The 14,659-nt window shown below is 50.0% G+C and overlaps 1 long non-coding RNA gene across 1 annotated transcript; it reads left to right on the top strand.

Annotated features, from left to right (window-relative positions):
* Nucleotides 1–6,698: 6,698 nt before the first annotated feature.
* LOC127921910 (uncharacterized) lies at nt 6,699–10,934 on the top strand. The gene is made up of 3 exons (XR_008109966.1): nt 6,699–7,737; nt 8,127–8,916; nt 10,873–10,934. It is a non-coding gene; the product is annotated as an uncharacterized LOC127921910 (long non-coding RNA).
* The last annotated feature ends 3,725 nt before the right edge of the window (nt 10,935–14,659 follow it).

The following is a 14,659-nucleotide window of genomic DNA, read 5'->3' as shown; positions in this document are numbered from 1 at the left end:
AATTAACAAGTCAATAACACAGTAGAAAAAAGGAGGGAGTCTATATACAATGTGTGCAAAGGCATGAGGAGGTAGGCGAATAATTACAATTTTGCAGATTAACACTGGAGTGATAAATGATCAGATGGTCATGTACAGGTAGAGATATTGGTGTGCAAAAGGCAGAAAATAAAATAAATAAAAACATTATGGGGATGAGGTAGGTAAAATGGGTGGGCTATTTACCGATAGACTATGTACAGCGGCAGCGTCTTGGACCATGTCTGAGAGGAAAGCATATATCCTCTTCTGAATAGTTAAATTCTTTCTGACACAACCACTCATCTTCTTCCTCCCCTGCCCAGCCACTCCTCTTCTTCCTCCCCTGCCCAACCACTCCTCTTCTTCCTCCCCCTGCCCAACCACTCCTCTTCTTCCTCCCCCTGCCCCAACCACTCCTCTTCTTCCTCCCCTGCCCAACCACTCCTCTTCTTCCTCCCCCTGCCCAACCACTCCTCTTCTTCCTCCCCCTGCCCAACCACTCCTCTTCTTCCTCCCCTGCCCAACCACTCCTCTTCTTCCTCCCTCTGCCCATTTGGAGAGAGATGTCTTGGTTTTTACATTTCATGCCTCAAAAGTGATCTAACGTTGACATATCCCATGCTATTTGTGGAGATCCTGCATTATTTTACAAGGATGACGCAGACTAAAACTGCGGGACTCAATCCCAGATATGAGCAAGATATAACCATAACTGTCTCTTGAACACTTCCTTCCATCTTCCCTTCAACTGTCACATGGACACCAAGCACTGCTTAACATCAAAACAGCTGCTGATGCTTGGCTGAGTTTTCCTTCCATCTTCCTTCAACTGTCACATGGACACCAAGCACACTGCTTAACATCAAAACAGCTGCTGATGCTTGGCTGAGTTTTCCTTCCATCTTCCTTCAACTGTCACATGGACACCAAGCACACTGCTTAACATCAAAACAGCTGCTGATACTTGGCTGAGTTTTCCTTCCAGTTTCCTTTGAGCTTTCTCTCCCATTACCAGGGATTGGATATCATCTGAAAAGACTGTGATGAGATAAAGTGTTTCAGTGGGAGAGACCACACAGTGTGCACATTTGGGGTTTTTGTCCTAACACTACACAGCTGTGCTGAGTCTTTGGCTATGCCGGATTAAGTGATATGACATGCTGTTCTATAATATTACCTGATTGAACTAATCATGTAAATGTAATTAACTAGAAAGTCGGGCAAAACATTTTTTATAGAGCTGTTATCTTCGAATAAACTCTTAAAGACCTGGTCATCTTTTACATCAATAGCAGTCAATTATTAATTGTCACCGTATTCAGTCTCATATGAACATCGTAGAATTCTTGGTTATCTTCACGAACCCTGGCTAACAAGTTGAATCAGCAATACAAAATGTGGTTTATTTATTTACTAAATACCTAAACAATCTCACAGGATTACATAAACACAGGATGGGTCATACAATGAGTACTAATTATGTCATAAAAGAAAACGTCCCTGGTGGACGGAACCCGATATGACGGCTGGTTACCACAAAGAAAGGGGTTGAGTTTTGAATTAAAGTGTGGGAAGACTGAGGAACAAAGGAATTTGGTCTCTGATCGGACTTTGTAAAGCTATGCTATCGTAAATACAGAATCTTATGCATTCTAAATAACCACCCATTTGGAAAAGGAAAATGCAAGAAATATTTACTCTGAGCCGTGCTTCAATAGGTTAGTCGTAGATGGAAGGCCATGTTGCCCAAGAGAGATTTTCCTGTCCTCTGAAGAATGTCTGCTGGTAGGTTGGGTACGTTGTAGTAGTGTCGTCGTGTGTTAGAAAAGAGATACTTTGTCCGTCCTTTCCTAGCCCACATTTACAGCTGCTGCTGCTCACTCAACCCTTAGTAGGTATCACTTCTTTAGTGAATAAGAGTTCAAAGTTCATACCAAGTTGCCATACTTTAAGCTCAGCTCACGCTGACGTTGGCTTAGTTCTGTAGTTTGATATTAGCCCTTTTTAACGTATGGACCGTCGTCATCACGTCCTCGGGAATACAAATGTTAATTTCGTTAACGCTTATGTAGTGGGGAGAGAAGGGCGTTTTCATAGTTTACAACCAATGTCTGTTCACTTGGGCGGGGCCACTGAGTTGAGCCTAGTTCACTTATGAAAACCAATTCTCTCATTTAGAAGCTAAAATTACATTTAATCTTTTCAGAAATAGTTTCATAGTTAAACATTTAAATTGCACAACAATTCCATGTGAATCTCAACACTAGAATGTGTAGACTTTCCAAGATAGAGGTTATGTCATCCTATCATTAGTAATAATGTCTCAGATGACAACTGATCTGATCTCATATTCTTTAAGTACCAACGCATATTTTTTAACTGGTTGGATTACTGAAATATGGTTCTGGCCCCCACCCTTTTATGTTACCAGACTCTCTATGTTAACAAAGGGCTTTCAAGGGGCTTTCAAGGGCTTTCAAGAGTCACTCTGTAGATTAGAGAGAGGGAAAGGTATTTATCGGGGTCATAAACCTCACCAAATGGCCAATGTCATGACAGCTGATTAAAATAATCAAAGCTTGTTGCTGAGTTGGTTATCTTAGTCAGCTGTGTAGTGCTAGGGCCAAAACACAAAACGTGCACCCAGGAGGGGGGGGAGGACCCAGGACCGAGTTTGGGAAATGCTGAGTTAGGCTACACACTCAGGGTTACTACTTATCTCTTTCTCTCGCTCACCTTCTCTCTCGCTCACCCTCTCTTCCCCTCTCTCTCACCCTCTCCCTCTCTCACTCTCTCTCGCCCTCTCTCTCTCTCTCTCTCTCTCTCTACCTCTCTCTCTTCCACTCTCTCTCACCCTGTCTCTCTTCCACTCTCTCCCTCTCTCTCTTGCCCTCTCCCTCTTCCACTCTCTCTCACCCTCTCCCTCTCTCGCTCTCTCTCGCCCTCAATCTCTTCCAAAATCTCTCTCGCCCTGTCTCTCTTCCACTCTCTCCCTCTCTCTCTTGCCCTCTCCCTCTTTCACACTCTCTCCCTCTCTCGCTCACCTTCTCTCTCGCTCACCCTCTCTTCCACTCTCTCTCACCTCTCCCTCTCTCGCTCTCTCTCCGCCCTCTCTCTCTCTCGCTCTCTCTCGCTCTCTCTCTTCCACTCTCTCTCGCCCTGTCTCTCTTCCACTCTCTCCCTCTCTCTCTCACCCTCTCCCTCTCTCAACTCTCTCTCTCGCCCTCTCTCTCTCTGCGCCCTCTCTCTCTTCCACTCTCTCTCGCCCTGTCTCTCTTCCACTCTCTCCCTATCTCTCTTGCCCTCTCCCTCTTCCACTCTCTCTCCCTCTCTCTCTTTCACTCTCTCCCTCTTGCCCTCTCCCTTTCCACTCTCTCCCCTCTCTTCCTCTCTCGCCCTCTCTCTCTTCCACTCTCTCCCCTCTTGCCCTCTCTCTCTTCCACTCTCTTGCTCTCTCTCTTGCCCTCTCCCTCTTCCACACTCTCTCCCTCTCTCGCTCACCTTCTCTCTCGCTCACCCTCACTTCCACAAATGCTGAGTTAGGCTACACACTCAGGGTTACTACCTATCTCTTTCTCTCGCTCACCTTCTCTCTCGCTCACCCTCTCTTCCACTCTCTCTCACCCTCTCCCTCTCTCGCTCTCTCTCGCCCTCTCTCTCTCTCGCTCTCTCGCCCTCTCTCTCTTCCCTCTCTCTCTCCCTGTCTCTCTTCCACTCTCTCTCGCCCTGTCTCTCTTCCACTCTCTCCCTCTCTCTCTTGCTCTCTCGCTCTCTCTCGCCCTCTCTCTCTCTCTCGTCCTCTCTCTCTCTCGCTCTCTCTTGCCCTCTCTCTCTTCCCACTCTCTCACGCCCTGTCTCTCTTCCACATCTCTCCCTCTCTCTCTTGCCCTCTCCCTCTTCCACACTCTCTCCCTCTCTCGCTCACCTTCTCTCTCGCTCACCCTCTCTTCCTCTCTCTCACCCTCTCCCTCTCTCGCTCTCTCTCGCCCTCTCTCTCTCTCGCTCTCTCTCGCCCTCTCTCTCTTCCACTCTCTCTCTCGCCCTGTCTCTCTTCCTCTCTCCCTCTCTCTCTCACCCTCTCCCTCTCTCACTCTCTCTCGCCCTCTCTCTCTCTCGCTCTCTCTCGCCCTCTCTCTCTTCCACTCTCTCTCTCGCCCTGTCTCTCCTCCACTCTCTCCCTCTCTCTCTTGCCCTCTCCCTCTTCCACACTCTCTCCCTCTCTCTCTTGCCCTCTCCCTCTTCCTCTCTCTCTCGCCTCTCTCTCTTCCACTCTCTCCCTCTTGCCCTCTCCCTTTTCCACTCTCTCCCTCTCTTCCTCTCTCGCCCTCTCTCTCTTCCACTCTCCCCCTCTTGCCCTCTCTCTTTCCACTCTCTTGCTCTCTCTCTTCCGCTCTCTCTTGCTCTCTCTTTCCACTTTGTCTTGCTCTCTCTCTTCCACTCTCTCTCGCCCTGTGTCTCTTCCACTCTCTCACTCTCTCTCGCCTGTGTCTCTTCCACTCTCTCCCTCTCTCTTGCCCTCTCCCTCTTCCACGCTCTCTCCCTCTCTCTCTTCCACTCTCTCTCGCCCTCTCTCTCTTCCTCTCTCCCTCTTGCCCTCTCCCTCTCTCTCTCCCTCTCTTCCTCTCTCGCCCTCTCTCTCTTCACTCTCTCCCTCTTGCCCTCTCTCTCTTCCACTCTCTTGCTCTCTCTCTTCCACTCTGTCTCCCTCTCTCTCTTCCACTCTCTCTCCCTCTCTCTCTTCCACTCTCTCTCCCTCTCTCTCCATCTCTCTTCAGTCTCTCTCCCTCTCTCTTCCTCTCTCTCTCTCCCTCTCTCTCTTCAGTCTCTCTCGCCTCTCTCTCTTTCCACTCTCTCTTCCAGTCTCTCCCCTCTCTCTCTTCCACTCTCTCTCCCTCTCTCTCTTCCACTCTCTCTTCCAGTCTCTCTCCCTCTCTCTCTTCCAGTCTCTCTCCTGCTCTCTCTCTTTCCACTCTCTCTTCCAGTCTCTCTCCCTCTCTCTCTTCCACTCTCTCTTGCTCTCTCTCTTTCCACTCTCTCTTTTCCAGCAGTTTAACTGCTATTGCTTGGATTTAATCCAGGTGCTCCGAATCAAAGCTGAACCTCAAAGGAAGCCTCTTTCTCTAAGAGCTCTGTTTTGTGAATTTGATAAAAAGGAATACATACTGTTTTCGTTGTCCAAGGTGACTAAGGTCATATTTAATGAATAGTAAAAGTTCAACAACCATGAAAACTCTGAGATCTGTGGGGTTTTTCAAATCTGTTCTGATCAAATCTGTGACCATTAGCCTAATTGTATGTTCGTGGTCGACTCTGTCGTCATCCTTACTTTTTCCCTTGAGGCTCTTCCTACTCCCAGCTTGTTTGTGTCTCTGTTGTAGCTGGCGTTGGGGTAGACTCAGGAAGGGTGATTTGACTGCTAAACCTCTCTGTTCCAGGATGGCTTCCACGTTCACCATTAGGGAAAACAAACGGACCCTAAATCAGTGATTTGGACAACTACTCCACAACCCACACAGACTGGGTATTAGGATGAGGTCAAATCACTGATTTAGGGTCTGTTTGTCTTCTCCCTAATGGTGAAGTTAGGATTTGGGGAAGGAAAACGGATCCTAGATCTGTATACCAGGAAGCAATCTGGGAGCAGGGGATGTGCTGAGGCAGGGGATGTGCTGAGGCAGGGGATGTGCTGAGGGCAGGGGATGTGCTGAGGCAGGGGATGTGCTGAGGCAGGGGATGTGCTGAGGCAGGGGATGTGCTGAGGCAGGGGATGATTTAGGGCCATTCCCAGTTTGCTTGTGGATCTGGTCCCAGCCTCTTCCTGCGTAGCTGGTTTAGCACTTCTGCTAGTCTGTCAGCACACACACACACACACACACACACACACACACACACACACACACACACACACACACACACACACACACACACACACACACACACACACACACACACACACACACACACACACACACACACACACACACACACACACACACACACACACACACACACACACACACAATGTTGACCTAAATGACTAACGATGATAAATACAATCCACCTGTGTGTAATCAAGTCTCCGTATAAATGCACCTGCACTGTGATAGTCTCAGAGGTCCGTTAAGCGCAGAGAGCATCATGAAGAACAAGGAACACACCAGGCAGGTCGAGATACTGTTGTGAAGAGTTTAAAGCGGTTTGGATACAAAAATATTTCCCAAGCTTTAAACATCCCAGGAGAACACTGTGCAGCGATAATATTGAAATGGAAGGAGTATCACACCACTGAAATCTACCAAGACCTGGCCGTCCCTCTAAACTTTCAGCTCATACAAGGAGAGACTGATCAGAGATGCAGCAAAGAGGCCCATGATCACTCTGGATGAACTGCAGAGATCTACAGCTGAGGTGGGAGACTCTGTCATAGGACAACAATCAGTCGTATATTGCACAAATCTGGCCTTTATGGAAGAGTGGCAAGAAGACAGCCATTTCTTAAAGATATCCATAAAAAGTGTTGTTTAAAGTTTGCCACAAGCCACCTGGGAGACAGTGTAGAGGTGGCAGGGTAGCCTAGTGGTTACAGTGTAGGGCGGCAGGGTAACCTGGTGGTTAGGTGTAGAGGTGGCAGGTAGCCTAGTGGTTAGAGTGTAGAGGCGGCAGAGTAGCCTAGTGGTTAGAGTGTAGAGGTGGCAGGGTAGCCTAGTGGTTAGAGTGTAGAGGCGGCAGGGTAGCCTAGTGGTTAGAGTGTAGAGGCGGCAGGGTAGCCTAGTGGTTAGAGTGTAGAGGTGGCAGGTAGCCTAGTGGTTAGAGTGTAGAGGCGGCAGGGTAGCCTAGTGGTTAGAGTGTAGAGGTGGCAGGGTAGCCTAGTGGTTAGAGTGTAGAGGTGGCAGGTAGCCTAGTGGTTAGAGTGTAGAGGTGGCAGGGTAGCCTAGTGGTTAGAGTGTAGAGGTGGCAGGGTAGCCTAGTGGTTAGAGTGTAGAGGTGGCAGGGTAGCCTAGTGGTTAGAGTGTAGAGGCGGCAGGGTAGCCTAGTGGTTAGAGTGTAGAGGTGGCAGGGTAGCCTAGTGGTTAGAGTGTAGAGGCGGCAGGGTAGCCTAGTGGTTAGAGTGTAGAGGTGGCAGGGTAGCCTAGTGGTTAGAGTGTAGAGGTGGCAGGGTAGCCTAGTGGTTAGAGTGTAGAGGTGGCAGGGTAGCCTAGTGGTTAGAGTGTAGAGGCGGCAGGGTAGCCTAGTGGTTAGAGTGTAGAGGTGGCAGGGTAGCCTAGTGGTTAGAGTGTAGAGGTGGCAGGTAGCCTAGTGGTTAGAGTGTAGAGGTGGCAGGGTAGCCTAGTGGTTAGAGTGTAGAGGTGGCAGGGTAGCCTAGTGGTTAGAGTGTAGAGGTGGCAGGGTAGCCTAGTGGTTAGAGTGTAGAGGTGGCAGGGTAGCCTAGTGGTTAGAGTGTAGAGGTGGCAGGGTAGCCTAGTGGTTAGAGTGTAGAGGTGGCAGGGTAGCCTAGTGGTTAGAGTGTAGAGGTGGCAGGGTAGCCTAGTGGTTAGAGTGTAGAGGTGGCAGGGTAGCCTAGTGGTTAGAGTGTAGAGGTGGCAGGGTAGCCTAGTGGTTAGAGTGTAGAGGTGGCAGGGTAGCCTAGTGGTTAGAGTGTAGAGGTGGCAGGGTAGCCTAGTGGTTAGAGTGTAGAGGTGGCAGGGTAGCCTAGTGGTTAGAGTGTAGAGGTGGCAGGTAGCCTAGTGGTTAGAGTGTAGAGGTGGCAGGGTAGCCTAGTGGTTAGAGTGTAGAGGTGGCAGGTAGCCTAGTGGTTAGAGTGTAGAGGTGGCAGGTAGCCTAGTGGTTAGAGTGTAGAGGTGGCAGGTAGCCTAGTGGTTAGAGTGTAGAGGTGGCAGGGTAGCCTAGTGGTTAGAGTGTAGAGGTGGCAGGGTAGCCTAGTGGTTAGAGTGTAGAGGTGGCAGGGTAGCCTAGTGGTTAGAGTGTAGAGGTGGCAGGTAGCCTAGTGGTTAGAGTGTAGAGGTGGCAGGTAGCCTAGTGGTTAGAGTGTAGAGGTGGCAGGTAGCCTAGTGGTTAGAGTGTAGAGGTGGCAGGGTAGCCTAGTGGTTAGAGTGTAGAGGTGGCAGGGTAGCCTAGTGGTTAGAGGGTAGAGGTGGCAGGGTAGCCTAGTGGTTAGAGTGTAGAGGTGGCAGGGTAGCCTAGTGGTTAGAGTGTAGAGGTGGCAGGGTAGCCTAGTGGTTAGAGTGTAGAGGTGGCAGGGTAGCCTAGTGGTTAGAGTGTAGAGGTGGCAGGGTAGCCTAGTGGTTAGAGTGTAGAGGTGGCAGGGTAGCCTAGTGGTTAGAGTGTAGAGGTGGCAGGGTAGCCTAGTGGTTAGAGTGTAGAGGTGGCAGGGTAGCCTAGTGGTTAGAGTGTAGAGGTGGCAGGGTAGCCTAGTGGTTAGAGTGTAGAGGTGGCAGGGTAGCCTAGTGGTTAGAGTGTAGAGGTGGCAGGGTAGCCTAGTGGTTAGAGTGTAGAGGTGGCAGGGTAGCCTAGTGGTTAGAGTGTAGAGGTGGCAGGGTAGCCTAGTGGTTAGAGTGTAGAGGTGGCAGGGTAGCCTAGTGGTTAGAGTGTAGAGGTGGCAGGTAGCCTAGTGGTTAGAGTGTAGAGGTGGCAGGGTAGCCTAGTGGTTAGAGTGTAGAGGTGGCAGGGTAGCCTAGTGGTTAGAGTGTAGAGGTGGCAGGGTAGCCTAGTGGTTAGAGTGTAGAGGTGGCAGGGTAGCCTAGTGGTTAGAGTGTAGAGGTGGCAGGGTAGCCTAGTGGTTAGAGTGTAGAGGTGGCAGGGTAGCCTAGTGGTTAGAGTGTAGAGGTGGCAGGGTAGCCTAGTGGTTAGAGTGTAGAGGTGGCAGGTAGCCTAGTGGTTAGAGTGTAGAGGTGGCAGGTAGCCTAGTGGTTAGAGTGTAGAGGCGGCAGGTAGCCTAGTGGTTAGAGTGTAGAGGCGGCAGGGTAGCCTAGTGGTTAGAGTGTAGAGGTGGCAGGGTAGCCTAGTGGTTAGAGTGTAGAGGTGGCAGGTAGCCTAGTGGTTAGAGTGTAGAGGCGGCAGGTAGCCTAGTGGTTAGAGTGTAGAGGTGGCAGGGTAGTCTAGTGGTTAGAGTGTAGAGGCGGCAGGGTAGCCTAGTGGTTAGAGTGTAGAGGTGGCAGGGTAGCCTAGTGGTTAGAGTGTAGAGGTGGCAGGGTAGCCTAGTGGTTGGGAGTGTAGAGGTGGCAGAGGCCAGCCTAGTGGTTGGGGAGAGTGTAGAGGTGGTTGGGGGTAGCCTAGTGGTTAGTGTGTAGAGGTGGCGGGTGGCCTGGTGGTTAGAGTGTAGAGGTGGCGGGTAGCCTGGTGGTTAGAGTGTATGAGGTGGCAGGTGGCCTGGTGGTTGGGAGTGTGGTGGCAGGTAGCCTGGTGGTTAGAGTGTAGAGGTGGCAGGTGGCCTGGTGGTTTACAGAGTGTAGAGGTGGTAGGTAGCCTAGTGGTTTAGAGTGTAGAGGTGGCAGGTAGCTAGTGGTTAGAGTGTAGGCGGCAGGGTAGCCTAGTGGTTAGAGTGTAGAGGTGGCAGGTAGCCTAGTGGTTAGAGTGTAGAGGTGGCAGGGTAGCCTGGTGGTTAGAGTGTAGAGGTGGCAGGTAGCCTAGTGATTAGAGTGTAGAGGTGGCAGGTAGCCTAGTGGTTAGAGTGTAGAGGTGGCAGGTAGCCTAGTGGTTTGATGTCAGAGGTGGCAGGTAGCCTGAGTGGTTAGAGTGTAGAGGTGGCAGGTAGCCTAGTGGTTAGAGTGTAGAGGGTGGCAGGTAGCCTAGTGATTAGAGTGTAGAGGGTGGCAGGTAGCCTGGTGCTTAGAGTGTAGAGGTGCAGGGTAGCCTAGTGGTTAGAGTGTAAAGGTGGCAGGGTAGCCTAGTGATTAGAGTGTAGAGGTGGCAGGTAGCCTAGTGGTTAGAGTGTAGAGGTGGCAGGGTAGCCTAGTGGTTTGGGGAGTGTAGAGGTGGTAGCCTAGTGGTTAGAGTGTAGAGGTGGCAGGGTAGCCTAGTGGTTTAGAGTGTAGAGGTGGCAGGTAGCCTAGTGGTTAGAGTGTAGAGGTGGCAGGGTAGCCTGGTGGTTAGAGTGTAGAGGTGGCGGGTAGCCTGGTGGTTAGAGTGTAGGTGGCAGGTAGCCTAGTGGTTAGAGTGTAGAGGTGGCAGGGTAGCCTAGTGGTTAGAGTGTAGAGAGGCAGGGTAGCCTGAGTGGTTGGAAGTGTAGGGTGGCAGGGTAGCCTGGTGGTTAGAGTGTAGGCGGCAGGGTGGCCTGAGTGGTTGCCAAAGTGGGCGGCAGGGTAGCCTGGTGGTTGGGAGTGTAGAGGCGGCAGGTAGCCCTAGTGGTTAGAGTGTAGAGCGGCAGGGTAGCCTAGTGGTTTGGAGAGTGTAGGGCGGCAGGTAGCCTAGTGGTTAGAGTGTAGAAGCGGCAGGTAGCCTAGTGGTTAGAGTGTAGAGTGGCAGGTAGCCTGTGGTTAGAGTGTAGAGGTGGCAGGGTAGCCCTAGTGGTTAGAGTGTAGAGGTGGCAGGTAGCCTAGTGGTTAGAGTGTAGAGGTGGCAGGGTAGCCTAGTGGTTAGAGTGTAGAGGTGGCAGGGTAGCCTGGTGGTTAGAGTGTAGGCGGCAGGTAGCCTAGTGGTTAGAGTGTAGAGGTGGCATGGTAGCCTAGTCGTTAGAGTGTGGCGGCAGGGTAGCCTAGTGGTTAGAGTGTAGAGGCGGCAGGGGTAGCCGAGTGGTTAGAGTGTAGAGGCGGCAGGGTAGCCTATGGTTAGAGTGTAGAGGCGGCAGGAGTAGCCTAGTGGTTAGAGTGTAGAGGTGGCAGGGGTAGCCTAGTGGTTAGAGTGTAGAGGTGGCAGGTAGCCTAGTGGTTAGAGTGTAGAGGTGGCAGGTAGCCTAGTGGTTAGAGTGTAGAGGTGGCAGGGTAGCCTAGTGGTTAGAGTGTAGGGTGGCAGGGTAGCCTAGTGGTTAGAGTGTAGAGGTGGCAGGTAGCCTAGTGGTTAGAGTGTAGAGGTGGCAGGGGTAGCCTAGTGGTTAGAGTGTAGAAGGCAGGGTAGCCTAGTGGTTAGAGTGTAGAGGTGGCAGGGGGTAGCCTAGTGGTTAGAGTGTAGAGGTGGCAGGGTAGCCTAGTGGTTAGAGTGTAGGCGGTAGGGTAGCCTAGTGGTTAGAGTGTAGAAGTGGCATGGTAGCCTAGTGGTTAGAGTGTAGAGGCGGCAGGGTAGCCTAGTAGTTAGAGTGTGGGCGGCAGGGTAGCGGTGGTTAGAGTGTAGAGGCGGCAGGAGTAGCCTATGTGGTTAGAAGTGTAGAGGCGGCAGGGTAGCCTGGTGGTTAGAAGTGGCGGCAAGGGTAGCCTAGTGGTTAGAGTGTAGAGGTGGCAGGTAGCCTAGTGGTTAGAGTGTAGAGGTGGCAGGGTAGCCTAGTGGTTAGAGTGTAGAGGTGGCAGGGTAGCCTGTGGTTGAGTGTAGAGGTGGCAGGTAGCCTAGTGGTTAAGAGTGTAGAGGTGGCAGGTAGCTGAGTGGTTAGAGTGTAGAGATGTGCGGGGTAGCCTGGTGGTTAGAGTGTAGAGGTGGCAGGGTAGCCTGGTGGTTGGGGGAGTGTAGAGGTGGCAGGGTAGCCTAGTGGTTAGAGTGTAGAGGTGGCAGGTAGCCTAGTGGTTAGAGTGTAGAGGTGGCAGGGTAGCCTAGTGGTTAGAGTGTGTGGTGGCAGGGTAGCCTAGTGGTTTAGAGTGTAGAGGTGGCAGAGGGTAGCCTAGTGGTTAGAGTGTAGAGGTGGCAGGGTAGCCTAGTGGTTGATGTAGAGGTGGCAGGGTAGCCTAGTGGTTAGAGTGTAGAGGTGGCAGGGTAGCCTAGTGGTTAGAGTGTAGAGGTGGCAGGGTAGCCTAGTGGTTAGAGTGTAGAGGTGGCAGGGTAGCCTGGTGGTTAGAGTGTAGAGGTGGCAGGGTAGCCTAGTGGTTAGAGTGTAGAGGTGGCAGGGTAGCCAGTGGTTAGAGTGTAGAGGTGGCAGGTAGCCCAGTGGTTAGAGTGTAGAGTGGCAGGGTAGCCTAGTGGTTAGAGTGTATAGAAAGGCAGGGTAGCCTAGTGGTTAGTGTGTAGAGGTGGCAGGTAGCCTAGTGGTTAGAGTGTAGAGGTGGCAGGGTAGCCTAGTGGTTAGAGTGTAGAGGTGGCAGGGAGTAGCCTAGTGGTTAGAGTGTAGAGGTGGCAGGGTAGCTGGTGGTTAGAGTGTAGAGGTGGCAGGGTAGCCTAGTGGTTAGAGTGTAGAGGTGGCAGGGTAGCCTAGTGGTTAGAGTGTAGAGGTGGCAGGGTAGCCTAGTGGTTAGAGTGTAGAGGTGGCAGGGTAGCCTGTGGTTAGAAGTGTAGAGGTGGCAGGTAGCCCAGTGGTTAGAGTGTAGAGGTGGCAGGGTAGCCTAGTGGTTAGAGTGTAGAGAAGGCAGGGTAGCCTAGTGGTTAGAGTGTAGAGTGGCAGGTAGCCTAGTGGTTAGAGTGTAGAGGTGGCAGGTAGCCTAGTGGTTAGAGTGTAGAGTGGCAGGTAGCCTTCGAGTAGAGTAAAAGGTTAAATAAAGGTAAAAATAATAGAGTTCTGTAACAATCACGCAAAAGACATTTGGAAACATCTGAAGCCCAGTGAGGACTGAAAGTATCTTCAGAAATATGGCCACAAGTAATCATGGCAACAAATTAACCAAACATTATAAATTCTAGGGTCGCTTAGATACGAAATGCAGTCATAGCCACAATGCTTTATAAATGATAATAATTCATGCTATCATTCCATAATGGCTTTCTAGGAAAAACATGTAAAAACCTTAGCAACCAATCCGTCACCACACAAGGTTCCCTCTGGGGAAAATAAAACGCATTTGAATTTAATAAAGTTACAATATGTCAGTGTTTTGGGTAGAGGCCCGACCAGCTTCACATAGAATGGCTGTTATAGATATGTCATTCTCTCATTGAAAGCAAGTTCAATGATCTGTTCTATTATCTCTATTTCTATGCTTCTCGTTCTTAAGTTACATTTTGCATCTTTTACTTTCGGTTTTGTACAGATTCAAAAACTGAAAAATACAATACTTTTGGTTATGTAAAATATATTTCACAGTGGTTTTAGATGGTACACTGATTCTTCACTATACTTGTACGTTTGTCATAAACTGAAAATTGGCAAACTATTAGAATTTTAGCAACCAGGAAATGGCAGAGCGATTTCTGCATAGTGCACATTTAATTGAATTCCATTGGATGACCTAGTTAAGCTTTCTTGACTCATGCTCAGCTGCAAATCACCACAGGGCGGCAACAAAGCTATCTTGCAGAACAGCAGAGCCTGGCTATAGCTCTATGTTCAAAGGATGCATCCTTTTAAATCTGACCCCATCCCCCTCCCTCTCTTCCTCTCTCTCTGCTACCCCCTACCTCCGCATGCCCTCTCAGCCAGAGGAACCATAGGGCACCCCTGTGCGCGCCCCTCCACCGAGGGGCATCGCCCAGTGACGATGAGGATGCTGATGAGATCTCAGGTCAGGACGTGGAGCAGAAAGTAGAGAAGGTAGAGATGTGAAGGAGAGCGAGAGACATGGAGGTAGATTGTACATGCATGAATATATTATTAATATTATTATAATCCTTGTGGTGTTGAAATGATGAGCCACCAGGGGGCGATAAAACCTGGTAAGACACAGAGCCATATACATGTGTATTGAGAATGTTGTATCTTTGGCCACAGGACCAAGTCGGACTGCGGATGCAGACTACAGACCAAGCAGTGTAAGTATGAGTTGTTGACAGATTTAAGAGAATGCAACTGAAGACCCGTGTGTTACCTGCCCTATAGTAATGATGTGTATAAACCCTGGATTGATATACTACAGTATGCAATGACCATTGAGAAGCTTAGAAGCCACGGCCTCCATACTCGGTACTGCCCGGAAGAAGCAGTACTCCATGAATGATTTGGAATTTTTACAGTATTTCAGTAAAGGTTTAAGGACAAAAATGACATGGGGACAGTAACATTAGTCCTCCTCTAAAAAAAAAAGATGTATTTATTAAAGGAATATGCTCTTTCATTATTGTTTTATGTTCAGAGTCTGAAATATAATTTTAAAAGTCTGCATTAAGGTGTCTGTAATAGAATATACTTGTCTAAAATGAATGTAGACATTAATAAATGCATTTCTATATTTTCCAACATCTGTTTTACACTGGAGGAGGAGTAACAAGATGGCTGTGCAGTTGCTTCCAAACAGAGGCCCCTGTCAGTCATCTAGGGTTAATACATATCATGGATAGTACCTGACCAGCCATCAAACAAATCATTGGTTGCCAATACCACACTTAATGTTCTCATGGTGTGACTCTCTCTCTCTCTCCAGGTGACTTCCAGTCAGAAAGGAGAGCAAGGAGATCCAGGGCCAGCCGGCCCCCTGGCTCCCCTGGGCCCCCAGGCCCACACAGTCTCTTTAGCAAAGGCTTCTCTCAGGGATTGCCAGGGACCCAGGACCCCCAGGGGCCCCCAGGACCAGCAGGAACACCCGGTAACGACGGCCAGCCAGTAAGAACCTGTTTGTTACCACAACATCCCCTCCCCTTCACCCCCTATTGTTCATGTTGATCAGCACTGTATTGTAATTGCAAATCACAGTTGTAT

This window comes from Oncorhynchus keta, unplaced genomic scaffold (assembly GCF_023373465.1).
Source record: "Oncorhynchus keta strain PuntledgeMale-10-30-2019 unplaced genomic scaffold, Oket_V2 Un_contig_23972_pilon_pilon, whole genome shotgun sequence".
Lineage (NCBI taxonomy): Eukaryota > Metazoa > Chordata > Actinopteri > Salmoniformes > Salmonidae > Oncorhynchus > Oncorhynchus keta.
This window is presented reverse-complemented; position numbering and strand designations above follow the sequence as displayed.